Source organism: Pinus tabuliformis, chromosome Q (genome assembly GCF_031772625.1).
Source record: "Pinus tabuliformis cultivar Carrire ecotype Pingquan chromosome Q, CPIR1, whole genome shotgun sequence".
NCBI classification, from domain to species: Eukaryota; Viridiplantae; Streptophyta; class Pinopsida; order Pinales; family Pinaceae; genus Pinus; species Pinus tabuliformis.
The window spans coordinates 448,570,454-448,587,453 of NC_142296.1; positions in this window are offsets into that span (position 1 = coordinate 448,570,454).

Genomic DNA, 17,000 nt, shown 5'->3' on the forward strand with positions numbered 1-17,000 from the left:
ATAGTGCCCGAATTGATGACAATTGAAGAATTTTATTTTGGACAAGTCTTTCTTCTCGCCCCTTTTGCTCGGTTCTATTTTGGTTTGAGATTTCTTCCCTTTTCCCTTATTTCCATTTCCAACCAATGCAAAATTTTCTTCATCCTCTCCCTTGGATTAATTTCTATCTATGGTATTCCACCTGATCTCTTCTTGTACCAAATAGGACCACAAGAATTCCCAATTTGGTAATTTATCCCTCCTGTTCGCTGAGTCCTAGTAGTTATGCTAGCTTTTGGGAAGGCCTAGAAGAGTTAGGCTCACTAGGCCTTCTTCTGCAACATTCACACCAACCCCTCCAAACTCATCTCGAACTTGTGTAAATCTGGTGAGATACGACAGATAGTGTCATTCTTCTGCATCTTGATGTTTCGAAGTTTGTCTTTAAGGGTCAATTTTCTATGATCACTGCTATTCTGAAATAGCTCTGTCAATGCCTTCCACAATGTGAAAGGAGTTTCTTTCCCATGGAGATTTTAGACAATGTGGTATCGCACTCCCTCCAAGATTATTCTCCTCGCCTTGGGTACATCTTTCTTCCATTGGGCTTGGTTCTGGGCATTAGTTGATCCTAGTTTTGGAATGTCAGTCTTGACATATTCCAACAATCTGTTGTCATCAAGCATTGCCTCCATTTGATCCTTCCATGCGATGACATTTGAGTTGCCTTCCAAGGCATACTCTAATCTCAGTCCATTGAAGGCCATCTTCCCAACTTTGAAGAGATCCTGAACTTAATGATGAAAAAGTTTGAAATTCTTGTCTAGAGTTATCTTCCAGAGTCACTGTGTTCATATTGTTGGAATCAACGTTTCGAACCATCCTCTGTGGTTCATCATTAGGATAGATCCATGAGTGAATAAGGCATATCTCAATTGATTCAATAAATAAATATATGGGATAAGATGGGAATGAATGGTAATCGACAAGTTCAGAAGGAAAGAGAGTGAATATGTTTAAAATAGTATGAAATAAATTAATGATAATTTAATTTTAGTTTTTAATTTCAATACCTAATTTCATTTAAAGTTTTATTAAATATTATTAATAATAACTAATGTTTAAAATGATAATTTTTATCCAATTTCTTTATCTTGCTAATTAATAATTATTATACAAAATTTTTCAAAATTATGACAATGGCTAATAAATAAATTTTGTTTATTGCTAATTCCTAATTGTTAAAAATTGACTATAGTAATTAATGGCTAATCTCTCATGAATAACTCATGCATGTCAGGAGAGCCATGGCCGGAGGTTGCGAGATTAGGTTTTCTGCAGGTCCTTCCGCTGCCGCTGCCGCCCCCACGGTTCTGTTCGATGCTGCAGGACTATTCGCTGCCGCTGCCGCCTTCACAGATTTGGTTGACACTGGAAAGGGTTGGAGCTTGACTGAGGGATTCTCAACGCGCGATGAAACCTCTTGGATTTGGACCGGATACATCAACGGAAAGGAGCCACTGGTAACAAATCAAAACAGTCAGGTATTTGAGGTTATTCCACCTGTCTTGGCTCATTTCGGCTTTCTTAGGGCGACTCTGGATCCCCCCTTTCATTGCCTGGGGTTTTATGCTTCCTATCTATCGACCCCCACACGTTTTCAGGATGATCCTCCCTCTTTCGTGGGTGGTATTCCCTGGCGAGTTCGCCCAGTCTGCGTCATCGGGATACAGAGTCGACTCCCGTTTCCTCTGCCCCTGTTTGGCTTTCCGCGGGTGCATGGTACAGATCTGCCCTTCCGGGTCCGTAAAGACAGCAGATCTGGGCCGGATCTAATCGCCTCTGTGACTCAAATCGCACCAGGTTCAGGGAGGAAAAAATTTAAGCTAGACCACACAGACCCAGATCAACAATTTTTCATCAGATCAACAGAAGGCAGACATTTTTGTCTTAGGCAACAGACAGTTGAAAGCCAGCCAGATCCAGAACTCAAACCAGTAAAATGGAACCTGAACAAGGTAGACATTGCAGATCTGAAACAAATTTTTATCAGATCAACAGAAGGAAGACACGTTTGTGTGCAGATCTGGGAATGGATGACTGTACTGGATTTAAAACAAGAGATACAGGTCAAATTGGGCACTCCAGTTGCATTACAAAATCTTTTATTTTCAGGGCTATGCATGTAGGATCAACACACCCTCCAGCATTACAGGGTTGCAAAAGATTCAACTGTTATCCTCAATCTCCGGCTGCGAGGTGGATCTAAGGGATCCACATCAAAACGTACAGGATCCTACAGAGACGCAGCAAAAGGGACAGAAATCCCAAAGGGGAAAGAACATGCAACTGTTAATATCCCTCCAGGGCAGTATATCGTGGATGAAGTACCAGAGAGCCCCTCCATTCCGTTGGATATCCCAGAGGTAAAGGGCATATTCACAGATCTACAAAAAAACGCCGTTATTTGTAGATTTAACGGCTTCTGGCCTAGATCGGATGCTTTGTATCAATGGATACACACGGCATGGACAAAAAACTGCCGGATCCATCTATGCTCGAAAGGATTCTTCATAGTAGTCTTTCGCGTTGAAGAAGAGAGGGAAAAAGCTCTTACCGAAGGACCATGGTTTTGGGGCAGTGCGGGACTATTTGTTACCCCCTGGTTCCCGGAGTTTGATCCAAACACCATGGTGGTGTCAAAAATGCCGGTATGGGTAAGGTTACATAATCTTCCGATGCATTTTTGGCACTTTTCATCCTTAGCAGCAATAGGGAATACCCTCGGAAGAATGTTAAAGATTGATACAGAGAGACATTTAAAAGGAATCTTTACCTTTGCTAGAATTTGCGTCGAGGTAGATCTCAGTCAGGGGTTACCAGAAAGCATCATCCTGATTTTCAACAATACTCAATGGAAACAACCTTTGGATTATGAGAACACAACATTCAGATGCAGGGGATGTCAACAAACAGGTCATCTGTTCAATGCATGCAAAAGCCTTAACAAGAGCAAGCCACAACAAAGGAAGCACAAAGGATGGCAGAATATAGACAATGTCATAAAGAAGAAAACCGCGGAAAAGATAGCCCCCACAGTATCAGAAGACGCAGAAACAGAAGCAGAGGAGGATGATACCACCATAGAGGAGGTTGATCTAGAGACCCAGAAGGAAAATACAGCAGCCAACAAGGAGCTACAGCCTCATTCATTTTAGGCAGAGACCCAGCAAAATCAGACAGAGATGAGAAGCGTGGATCAAAGCATGGGAGGCATCAAACGGCAGCATCACTCAGATACTTCAGATTCAGATAAAGAAACAGGACAACAGAATGAAACAACCCAGTTAGTCATTGCCTTGACCGAGCCCACTGTGGGAGAATGGCGCAAGGTTGAAAAGAAAAAGGGGCGAAAAACCTGAAGCGTGAGTTTCTCTCACTGCCGGAAGTCAGGTTTTTTCCCTTTTTTCGTTCTCTTTTCTCTTCTCCTTCTTATTCTTTGTGCACGTTAGTTTACTAACGCTGCGAGCCCATGTGGCATCATACTGAATGCTTCATTGCATGTGCTAGTGTAACTTTTCATTAAATTTTTAATAAAAGGTTACCGTTTTTTTCCTTGGAAAAAAAAAATTAATGGCTAATAAAAGTATTAATTGGTTGTTTGAAATATTTTATAGCTTAAAAATGAAAATGAATAATAATTAATAATTAATACTTATTAATAATTTTTAGAAGTTATTAATGATTATAAAATAAATACTTATTATTTTCATAATTTTTTTTAAGATTAAAATTAAAATTGAATTTAATGTTAAAATTAAATTAAATTTTTTTGTTAAAATTAAATGGAAAACTATAAAAAAAGTATTACAAATTTTTATTATTATTATTTTATTACATTTTTTTTTAATTAAATTTTTTAGGGTTGGTGATTTATACACTAAATGGATGACATTGAGAGGCCAAATTAAGTGAGAAGAGAGCAGGAAGCTGTTAGGAGAGGGTGGAATTGGAGGTTAGAGTGTGAATCCAATTATCACTTATTTTCCAACCATCATCATGATTGAGGTTGTTAAGGTGTTTTCCTATTTCTATAGCTTCGCTAAATTTCCTACGGTGATAATGATCAATTTTGGCCACAACACAAGAGTTTTGAATGCAAATATGATGATTGGTTTTACTGGAGTTCTCGGCCAAAGCTGAGGTTTTGGAACGGTTATGTTTAATATCAGCGACATGCTCTTGAATCCTAGTTAAGATTGATCGACCGGTCTCACCAATGTAGGTTTTGCCACATGAACAAGGAACTAAATAAACCCCTTTGTGGCATTTAGGATCAATGGGATATTTTACCGATTTTAGGCATCTGCTAATGGTGTTCATAGGTTTAAAGGTGGTTTTAATATTGTTCTTTTTTAAAATATAAGTAATTTTATCAGTGGTGCCCAATATGTAGGGGAGGTGAACCTTACCAACATAATCATCCATTGGTTGTTTGTTTTTAGGATTCTCCGCCTTCTTGAAAGCTTTGATTCCTTGGTGTCTTCTATATCCATTCTTTTCAAAAACATCCATGAGATGGTTTTTCTCTTGTTCAAAATGATCATGATCTGAAATGCGCACAACCCTAGTTGCTAGAGTGTTGAGAACCCCAAGTTTATGAGTTGGATGATGGTGAGAGTTGGCATGTAGGTAATGTTCAATGTGGGTTTTCTTATGATAGACTGTTGGGTCCCTATAATACTAGTGATTACCCCATTACTATTGTAGTTATACCCCTTATTTATATTGATGTACCCATGTAGTGCCCATATTGTTACTATTGTGCCACATAGAAGCCCACTATTGTTATTGTTGTGCCCTACAATATTATTGTTATGTAGGCTTTGATTGTATTGGGACCACTTAGACTCCTATATATAGAAAGGAGGTATTTTCATTTGTATCATCCAAGAATTGTTCATTTATGTAATGTAAAGGAGGTTGCCCCTCGAAGAGGCTGAATTCTAAGGCGTTGATCTTTCTTTTCTATCTTTTCTTGAGCTGGTTTCATAACATTTGGTATCAGAGCTTTGGATTCTAGGGTTTCGCTGCTCCAAACAGGTCATCGTGGCATTTTCGCTATAACTTGTTTTCTGTGACGTTTCAGAAGTCGCAAAAAAAAACCCATTTGAGAAGAATTGGCGCTGAACCTTGGGTCCGAATTTCAGAGATTTTCGCGCGATATTGTCGGAGATATGATCTAAGGAAGTTGGCCTTTTTGCAGACTCCTGAATTACATTCAAAACAGGTGACCTGGGGAAAATCGTCCTAACTCTCTCTCTGAGGATCAGATTGAAATTTCGTAAAAAGGTGCAGAAAGAGGACGGACTGTAGTTTCTTGTATGTGTGTTTTAGATTCAAAGGTTGAAACAGTGGCTCGTGGCACGTCGTACAAGTTCGCTCTACTGAACCAGTCTAAAAGCAAGTCACTGTGGGAGATTTCACATAACTCTTCCTTGGAAAATCCAATTTGGCTCAGACTTGTGGCATTGGAAAGAGGACGCAGAAGGCTACTGCAGGTAGCAATTTCAGAACTGGATGATTCGAAATTACAGAGACACATCAGATTCAATATCAGGCTTCTATAAAGTGAAAAAAAGGTGTGTAGTTTTTTTTTTAAATTTTTGTGTAAGCTTGGTTTAAAGGAATTCAAAGGGCATAGTAAAGAATTATTATCGGTAACTGATGCCCCGAGGAAAGAAAATGCAAACACCTAGTAAGGAACCTGAAAGCTCTAGCATGACTCATGAAGAAGAAGAAGAAATGCTACGTGATATATCAAAATTACAAGAACAAGTGCAACAAATGTCACGATCACAAAAGCTAACAGAAGCTAAGATAAGTGGCGTGGAATCTAAGATAAAGGGCATGGAAGCTAAGATGGATGATTCAAAGACAGATTTGAAGAGAGACATGGCAGATTTGAAGATAGATTTGAAGACAGATTTGAAGAGAGACATGGCAGATTTGAAGATAGATTTGAAGACAGATATGGAAGAATTGAAGAAGTTGCTACAAGAAAGTGTCACTAATGGTGAAAAGGTAGTAAAGGAAACTCATGATGAGAACAAAAGAAATGTTAATCATGATACCATAGACGCTAATGTTGGATTGAAGACTCATCATGTTCCAAAAATCGATATGAGGAAGTTTGATGGCAAGGATCCCGCCACATGGATATTACAGATGGAGCAATTCTTCGATCTCAATAATGTGCAAAACACACAAAAGGTACGTATGGAAACTTTATATTTGGAACCAAATCAGTTTGTATGGTATCAATGGCTTTGTTCTCGTAAACAATTTATCACTTGGGCAATTTTTACGGAAGAATTGATAGCACATTATGAGGATACAAAAAGCAACACTTTTTTTAGCCAATTGATGAATCTCAAACAAAAGGGTTCAATAATGGAGCACATTGAGGAGTTCCAAAAATTGAACATAACGATAAAAGATATTCCAGAGGAGCATAGGATTGATGTGTTCATAGGGTCTTTAAAGGATAATATCCAACATGATGTGCGCCTTTGGGAACCTGATTCATTAGAGAAGGCATTCAGGTTAGCAAGAAAAATGGAAAGCAAAATTATGGCAACTAGGAAGCATACCATTCACAACTATAAAGATGGAAGTGTTGTTGCCCATAGTCTTCCACAACCTACAAGGTTGACACTGCAACAATTGGAAGAAAAAAGAGCAAAAGGGCTTTGTTACAATTGTGATAGCAAATACACAAAAGGTCATAAGTGTGCTGAGAAGAAATTATTCTACATAGATTGTGAAGAGGAAGAAGAAAAGGAGCAAGAAAGGTCAAAAGAAGAGGATATATTCCAGGAACAAAGCCTATATGAAGAACAAATAAATCCGACCATATCTTGTAATGCATTGGCGGGAATTACCACTCCTCAAACCATCAAGATAGAAGGACAAATCAAGAAGAAAAAGGTGATAGTGTTGATTGATTCAGGAAGCACCCACAATTTTATTCATTGTAGGGTAGCAAAAGAATTGAATTGCTTCCTATATCCAGCACCAGAGTGTCAAGTGATGATTGCAAATGGAGGAACAATAAATTGCTCTGGAAAGTGCCATAATATCAAGCTATCCATGGGAGAATATGTATTGACTAGCCCAATGCTTTCCATTCCAATGGGAGGTGCTGATGTTGTACTAGGAGTCCAATGGCTACAATCCTTGGGTACAATAGTTTTTAATTTTCAAGAACTTTTCATGAAATTTTCTGTGGAAGGAAAGGAAGTTGAATTAAGGGGTATTGCAGGGAAACCAGGAAAGATAATCAGCTCTAATGGTATGACAAAGCTTCTAAAAAAGGAGCAAAGGGGTGTAATTGCACAATTATGTTCGCTAGATGTTTCCACATTAGAATCATCTATTTCTCCAGATCTCCAAAAAGTCCTGGACGATCATTCCAAGGTATTTGAGACTCCCAAAGGTCTCCCACCTATGCGTGATCATGATCATGCTATTCATCTGATTCCAGGAAGTGTTCCTCCAAACATCAGGCCGTACAGATATCCCTATGTCCAAAAAAGTGAAATTGAACGTATGGTTGCAGAAATGCTAGAGGCTGGTATAATTCAACCGAGTCAAAGTTCTTTCTCTGCTCCAGTAGTATTGGTGCACAAGAAGGATGGATCATGGCGCATGTGTCCGGATTATAGGGAGCTCAACAAGCTCACTATTAAAGATAAGTTCCCCATTCCTGTCATTGATGAATTACTGGATGAATTGCATGGATCAATTTACTTCACCAAGTTGGATCTTCATTCAGGATATCATCAAATCAGAATGAAGATTGAAGACATTCCGAAAACGGCATTTAGAACTCATGAGGGTCATTATGAATTTTTGGTCATGCCTTTTGGCCTTACCAATGCACCTTCAACATTTCAAGGTTTGATGAATTCAATTTTCAAACCATTCCTTAGAAAATTTGTGTTAGTATTTTTTGATGATATACTTATCTACAGCAAGTCTTGGAAGGATCATGTTGAACATGTCGACAGGGTGCTACAACTATTGGAAGAGAAACAATTATATGCCAAAAGATCCAAATGTTTCTTTGGAGTCCAGGAGGTGGAATATTTGGGTCATATTGTATCTCATGAAGGAGTTAAGGTAGACCCTACCAAAATTAAAGCCATTAAGGAATGGAAAATCCCCACATCCATAAAGCATTTGCGTGGATTTCTTGGGTTGACAGGGTATTATCGCAAGTTTGTTAAGAATTATGGGAGAATAGCAGCACCTCTAACGACATTATTGAAGAAAGATGCATTTTCATGGACTCCGGAAGCAACAAAGGCCTTTGAACATCTTAAAGAGGCAATGTGCCAAGCACCGGTCTTAGCTACACCGGACTTCACAAAAACCTTTACTGTGGAATGTGATGCTTCAGGAAATGGAATTGGTGCTGTTCTAATGCAAGATGAAAGACCCATTGCCTTTGAAAGTCGTCCAATCAAGGGAAAGTTTCTAAGAAAAGCTATTTATGAGAAGGAAATGTTGGCAATACTCCATGCACTTAAGAAATGGCGACCCTACCTAATGGGAAGACACTTCAAGGTAAAAACAGATCATGATAGCCTTAAATACTTTTTAGAACAAAGATTATCCTCTGAAGAGCAACAAAAGTGGGTCACAAAGATGTTGGGTTATGACTTTGAAATCATCTACAAAAAGGGGAAGCAAAATGTGGTGGCAGATGCACTCTCAAGGAAGGATGAGGATGTGGAAGCATTGTTGTGCGCTATTTCTATCATCCAACCAGATTGGATAAATGAAGCAAGGGAGGAATGGAAGAATGACGAAGAAGTATGGGCACTTATTCGAAAGATACAACAAGATTCCAGTACGTCTGATACATTTAGCTGGAAAAATGATTCGTTATGGTACAAAGATCGCTTATACCTCTGTAAGAATTCCCAGCTAAAACAAAAGATTCTTATGGAATTGCACACTTCTCCCTTAGGAGGGCACTCAGGATTTTTAAAAACTTACCACAGGGTGAAGAAGGAATTTTTTTGGGATGGCCTTAAATCAGATATTCATAAGTTTGTGGCAGAATGTTTGGTTTGCCAGCAAAATAAAGTTGAAACAATTAAGACACCGGGTCTATTACAACCTTTACCCATTCCAAGCCAACGTTGGGAGGAGGTATCAATGGATTTTATCACAGGTTTACCCAAGTCTGAGGGAAAGAGTGTCATCATGGTGGTAGTTGACAGACTTACCAAGTATGCACACTTTTTTGCATTATCACATCCATTTAAAGCCAGTACAGTTTCTACTGCATTTATGGAAACAATTCAAAAGCTACATGGAAACCCAAAGATTATTGTAAGTGACAGAGATCCCATTTTCACTGGAAATTTTTGGACAAAATTATTTTCTTGTCTTGGTACTAGTGAGATATGGAGCGATCTTGGTTTCTTTTGATTAGGATGTCAAGAAAAGGAAGGCTTCCATTCTCTTCCACTTCCATTGTAAACTTGATAGGATTAGATTGACTATTAAGGTGTTTCAAGAAAATGTCTAATTTTTATTTTCCATGAGGCCAAATAATATAAGTGTCATCGAAAAATATTTTCCAAAGTTTAGGTTTTAATGTGGAGGATTCAATGGATTTGGTTTCAAAATCTTCCATAAAAATAATGGCAATGAAGGGAGATAAAGTTGATCCCATAGCTACACCGCAAGTCTACTCATAAATATCATCTTTAAAATTGAAAAAGGTTGATTTCAGACAAATTTCTATTATAGAGTTCAGGCTTTTGTGATCCATATCAACTTGTCCTGACGATGAACCACACTAGTTGGTTCGAAACGCGTCGACAAATGTTATTCCATGTGATTTTCGCCGAAAAATCTCTCACAAAATTTCTGTTAATTTAGCTGTGTCAAGATTTGTGATTTTATGAACAACTTTCATGTCTTCATCTATGGGAATGTTAGTATAGAGATATTTTATATCAAAACTAACCAAGATGTCATGTTGGTCAAGTTTTATTCATTTGATCTCATTGATGAAGTGATTGGAATCTTTGACAAAGGAACTGGTGTTTCCCACCATGGGTTTAAGTTTCTTAGCAAGGTATTTTTCTAGATGGTAAGTGGGACATCCAATGGTGTTAACAATGGGTCTTATGGGGATACCTTCTTTGTGTATCTTAGGGATTCCATAGATCCTAGGGGTGTAGGGATCAATTTCAATAAGATTTTTTATGTTGTGTTCCTTTCTTGATTTTATCAAGTTATTCACATTCCTAGAGATCTTTTTTAATTTAATGTAACAATCGGTATTGGTCAAGTGGTCCACCATCTTCTTATTATAATCATTTGTGTTCATTATAACAGTTGCACCACCTTTGTCAGCTTTCAGGACCACAATATTAGGGTTTTGGTTTAGGGTCTTGAGAGCAAGAAATTCTTGTTTGGAAATGTTTCTTTTGGGCAATTGGGCTTTCCTGAGGATGATGGAGCAATCATGTCTAACAATTTCTTTAATATTATCAGGTAAATCCTTAATCCCATACTCAATGTTTCACATAATGTCTTCTTTGGGGATGGTACGAGGGGAAATGGCAAAATTAAAGCCTCTTTCAAGGAGATCTAGAGTGATTTGGTCAATCTGGGTGTTGGAGAGATTCACAATATGTTTGCTCACTCTGAGAGAGGTAGATGGATTCTCAACACTAGTTGATATCGATGTCACTGTCCCATTCTCAATTAAAACATTGTTTCCTTTAGAATTTATTGTTTCAATTTATGTGGATGCCATCAACCTATTTATAAATTGTTGAACCTCATCTTTATGTGACACATACCATCTTCCATGAAATTCTTGTTCTAATGTGAATACTGCTCTAATACCATGTATAAATTTGGTGATAGAATTACAACTGCTCAAGAAATTTTAATGTAAATCATGAGACACAATTATACTATATTGATCTACATAAATTAATTCACAATTTAGAACAACATTCACAAACATGCAATAATAAAAACCACACTTGCACAATATTTTTCTAGGGGAACCCAACTGGGAAAAACTCCTCTAGCCTCTTTGCATTAATAAGATGAATAGAGATGTATTACAATTGATTTCCTGCTTTGAGCACAACCTGTAAGTGAATAACCTATCTCTCTGCTCAATGAGAAGCTCTGACCCGAACTTAGTCAATTTCTACCTCTGCTTGAGCCCCTATTTCCTTGCGCAATTTCTGAAGAATTATCCCCTAGTTTTTAAGATTTTTCCTCTAATTGATTGTGCAATTCCCAAGGTTTGATCATTTGACTGCATGCAACACCTGTACACTCAAACTAGTTTACAACTGCTTGTTACACTACCTTGGAATCTCCACCACAATTGAGGAACTTGAATTACTTGCATGCACTAGGTGTTTTAGGTTGATTGATTAGTTAATTAGATGGTCACCGAGTTAGACTATTGTCCCATTGCACAACTGACCTTCCACTAGCTCTATTAACTATTAGAACTAGTTTAACTGAACAAAACTTAATTACTAAAATTTAGAAATTGCTCATGCTTAACTGAACTCCAAGCCCTCTAACTTGAATTTACTGAGCTAACTGAGTGACAAGAGCCATGTCACACAAGTTAACTGCCTCCAAGTTGTTTTCTGATGTGGAAATTCAAATTTTCTCAATTTGACCAAGGCAAAGTCAAATTGAGCCTTTCTTGCTACACTTTTCAACAATAGGCAAGCTAATCATCAAACATCTATTATCAATATGGAAGGTAAGCTTTGTGATCAAGTTGTTTCTATTTTGATTGACCCTAGATCTAACTATAGTTATATCAGTCCTAACATGGTGGATAAGTGTTGCTTGAATAAAGAAGTGCATGCAGAGTCTTGGTTGGTGCAGTTGGCTACAAGTACCAAGAAAAGAGTTCATCATTGGGTAAGATCTTGTGCATTTGAGCTAAACAGTATGTCTATATCAACACATCTAAATGTGCTTCTGTTGGGATCATAGAATATGTTGTTGGGTATGGATTGGTTGTACATTCACAAGGTTAAGGTAGATTGTTATGACAAGGCTATTGAGTGCCTTGATGATGATGGAGAGAGAAGAATCTCGCAGGGTAAGAAGAAACCTACACTAGTGATAATGGTTACAACTAGGCAGGCAAAGTGTAGTAGCAGGAAAGGGTGTGCATTGTTTGCAGTTCATATTTTTAGTGACAAAGGGAAGGATGTTGAGGGTGCTGAAGTCTTCAAGTGGTATCTGATTTTGCATCAATTTCAGGATGTGTTTCTAGCATAGATTTCAGAATTACCACCTCATAGAGAAGTGGAATTTTCTATTGAGTTGATGCCAAGAGTGGCACTAGCATCAAAGGCACCTTACAGGATTAACACTCCGGAGTTGGTGGAATTGAAGTTTCTGCTTAAGGAAATTCTTGATAAAAGAAACATAAGGCCAAGTGTGTCACCTTGAGGTGCACCAATATTGTTTGTAAAGAACAAAAATGGTACTCTTAGATTGTGCATTGATTACAAGTAGTTGAACAAGGTGACTATCAAGAACATGTATCCTTTTTTGAGGATTGATGATTTGTTTGATCAGTTGAAGGGAGCTTTAATGTTCTCAAAGTTTGACTTAAGATTAGGATATCATCAGGTAGGCATCAAAGAAGAGGACATATATAAAACCACATTCTGTACCAAGTACGAGAATTATGAGTTTGTAGTTGTTCCTTTTGGTCTTACTAATGCACCACCAACTTTCATGTGTTTGATGAATAGTGTGTTGCGTCCTTATCTAGACAAGTTTGTGATAATATTCATTAATGACATATTGATATATTATAAGAATGAGGAAGAACATGCAAAACACCTAGCAACAATGTTAAGAGTCTTAAGAGAGCATCAGTTGTATAACAAACTTAGTAAGTGCAATTTCTTTCAGACATAAGTTCATTACTTCGGGCATGTTGTTTCCAAGTAAGGTATAGCAATGGACCTTGAAAATAGCAGAGCTATCATGGAGTGGGTAGCTCCTAGGAATGTGGACGAGGAAGGACAGGAAGGACAAGTAGTATGCTATGAGTAAAGGAAGTTGAATAAGCACAAGCAAAACTATGTGACTCACGATCTTGACTTGGAATCTATCATTCATGCCTTGAATATGTGGAGACATTATCTTCTTCGTAGGAGGTTTATTCTAATGATTGATCATAATGGGTTGAGATACTTGTTTGACCAACCTAATATGAATTCCAGGAAAGCTAGATGGTTGGCTATTCGTAGTGAGTTTGATTTAGAGATCAGGTACATCAAGGGAAAGGAGAACATGGTTGCAGATGCTCTTAGTAGAAGAGTGCAGGTGAATCACATTATAGAAATGAGTTCTTATGGGACAAACTTGCAGGAACGGACCTTGCAGGTAGAACAACATGAAGACAAGTACCAATAGTTGAGGCGCAAGTTACAACAATACGGTGAAGGTGATAGGGATGAAGAGTATCACCTCACGATATATGGATTAGTCAAATTTAGGAATACAATTTATATACCAGAAGACAACGACCTCAAGAAGCTTACCTTAAGGGATTTTCATGTCAAGTCATATTCAGGTCACCCGGGATATCAAAAGACATTGATAGTAGTTAAGAGATTCTATCATTGATCGAACTTGAAGAAATAGGTGGTTGAGTTTGTCACGATATGTTTGGAATGTTAGTAGGTAAAAGAAGAGTGTAAGCATCCAAGTGGTTTATTGCAGTCGATTTTGATTCCAGAGTGGAAATGGGAGGTGATTTCCATGGACTCCATTACATTTTTACCAAGGACATTGAGACAACATAATTTCATCATGGTGGTGGTTGACAGGTTAAGTAAGGCATCTCACTTCATTGTAGTTAAGTCTACGAATTCAACTAGTGAGGTAGCTCACATTTTCATTAGGGAGATAGTGAGTTTGGATGGTGTTCCCAAGAAGATCATATTAGACAGAGATGCCAAGTTCACTTCCAAGTTTTAGAAGGAGTTGTTTGTAGGCTTAGGGACAGAGTTAGCTTTCAGTACAACTTATCATCCGCAAAGAAGTGGACATACGTAGAGGGTTAACATGATTCTTGAGAAAATGTTGAGGATGTACATCATGAATCAATAGAGGAAGTACAAAGAGTATCTTCCACTTGAAGAGTTTTCATATAATAACGGGTATTAGGAGTCCTTGAAGATGAGTCCATTTGAGGCACTTGATGGGTGGACTTGTAATAATCCTACTAGCTGGAGTGATCCAGTGAAAATGGTATTGATTAGAATGGATATATTGGCAGAGATGGAACAAGAAATGAAGGTTATTAAAAGGAATCTAAAGACAATATAGGACATGCAAAAGAGTTATGCATATTAGCACAAAGTATTTAAGGAGTTTTAGGTTGGGGAGCATGTGTACTTGCATACCAAACCTAAGATGATATCATTGAGGATTGAGTAATGGTCCAAGCTGGCACCTCGATATTGCGGGCCTTTTGAGGTCCTTGAGAGGATCAGACTAGTGGCCTACAAACTTCCACTGCTTTCGATAAGGAAATTCCATGATGTTTTCCATGTTTCATTGCTTAAGAAGTATGCCCAAGATGTTGATCATGTGATTGACTAGTTTGTATTGCAGGTGGAACCAGAGGGAGAATTCTAGCTATAACCATAATGCATATTGCAGCGGAAACAACTCATGCTCTGGAATAGAGAAATCGAGCTGGTTAAAGTGCAGTAGAAGCACTTTGGGCCCAATGAATCTACATGGGAGATGGGTGATTAGATGTAGGCTATGTATCCTTCATTATTTGTTGGTTCAAGCAAATGAGTTTTTTGTATATGTATATGTATGTATGGATGTTGTTGTAGATATTGCAATGAGTTGTGTTACAAAGCTCCAATAAGCGGTATGATTGTCATGTTTGTTATGTTGGTCATGGTTTGCAATGGTTGTCATTGTAAATACTGCAACAAATTGTGTTATAAAGCTCTGTGAGTAGTATGTTTTGTTTTCAGTGGTTTGTTGGTCGTAGGTGTCGTAGAAAACCGAGGACGGTGTTCCCCCAAGGGGGAGGGGTTTGTAACAACTCCTGGTTGATTTTCCATGTAAATAAAATGAGACCAAGGTCATGAGACACGTATTTGAAGATGAATGTTGGGAAAAACATAGTGATGGGTATCACTTGTGATTAATTAATGGCTATGGAAATTGGCAAAGGCAAAGTGGAAATAATTGGCATTTTATTTATGAAATAAAGGAAAATAGGAGAAAAGGAAGGTGAAGAGACACATATTTGCATGAGAGGGATATTGAAGGAAAAATGAAGGAAAGTGAAGAAAATAAAGGCCTCAATGATAAAAAGCCTTATGAGGATAAATTATGAGAATTTTGAAAATTTTGGGTTGAGCTCTCTTCCATTCTCTCATTCTCTCATACTCTTACACACTTAGAGCATTCTTGGAGCATGCTTGGAGCACTCTAGTATTCACTTCGATTTTGAGAAAGAAGATAAAGGAAAGAAGGAAATCGCAAGGGAACATTCGAATCAACAACTATAACTGGAATGCTTTGCAGGCAACAACTTGCATGTGTGATATTCTTCTTGATTTCTGGATGCATTGTATATGTGTTGGCGCCAATTTTTGTCCCCAATTTTATGTCTCTCATCCCTATTTTCACCCTATTTTTCCTATGAAAGTACTCCTACTACCTAACCTATCACCTACATCACTCCATAAACCCCACTAGTACATGACTAAGATGTAAATGCACTTAACTGACATCGTTTTTCTATTTGTGATTGAATTTAAGTGAATTCCTGAGTCATGTCCTTATATGCTAACTATTTAATCATGGGTCTAGCTGGAAGCTTGGTGAAAGGATTGGCAAGTCAGCATGAATGGAAAGATGCCTTGTCATCAACACGAATCTCAAATTTCATATTCAAATAGCCGATCCTTGACCGAGTTCGAGACAATCTAGCCAGGTGGACTCCTTCTTCTTGTTTTGACCATCAAAGTTTACCGAGAGATATGTAAGGACAAGCGCAATGCTTCCAGGATTGATTTGTTATGTTAAGAATGATAATTCCAAGGCCGAAGATCCTCCAGATCAGAATCAAAGCGGACTACTCTCATAATAGCAGTCAGTTACTCTAGAAGGAAGCAGTTTGTTCTATGTAGAGTCAATATGATTTGGAGCAGATCGAGCAGTGCTTAGATTAGTTTATAGTTGTTAAGGTTTCCATAGTTAGTTAAATTGTTAATTTTACATTTACACAGTTGGATTTAAAGGTCGTGGTAATGCAATGACAATGCTAGTTGAGCTAGACGGTTAAGAGTTAGAATTATTGTTGTTGTTAGTAAGATACATTGTGACTTATGTCAATTGGTCCCCAAACTCTGTTTTGAAAATATACATGATCGCTTTCAAGTTGCGAGCCAGAAGCGTTGTTATCATGGTTGATTGTGAGTTATGCCTTTGATGTTTTAAATCCTTCTTTCATTGTAGTAAGCTAGCTTACTCCAGGCATGGGAGGACCCACCACCTCTAGAAATAAGCCTCATTAACAATTCAAATACTGAGGTGTATGTGTGTGTGATTTTATAGTTTGAATCCTGTATGTACAGTTACAAATATTAGTATACGATTTCATAACATATGTGTGGCTTGTTACGTTACATATTAAATGATTTAAGGATTGCTTTCCTGTGTTGAATATCTTTGATTCATCTTATAACCTCAGCTCATATTTTAACACAGAGCCATGCTCTGTTCCTCCAGTTAAGTCACATTTATCATATTAATAATTGGAGCATTCATGATATAGGAATATAATGATCTCTGAGTTTTGATGTATTGTGTGGATTTGAAAACGAGTCTTTTGTGTACATTCGAGTGAACTATTTATGGTTTGAAAGGTTTTGATTGTAATTGAA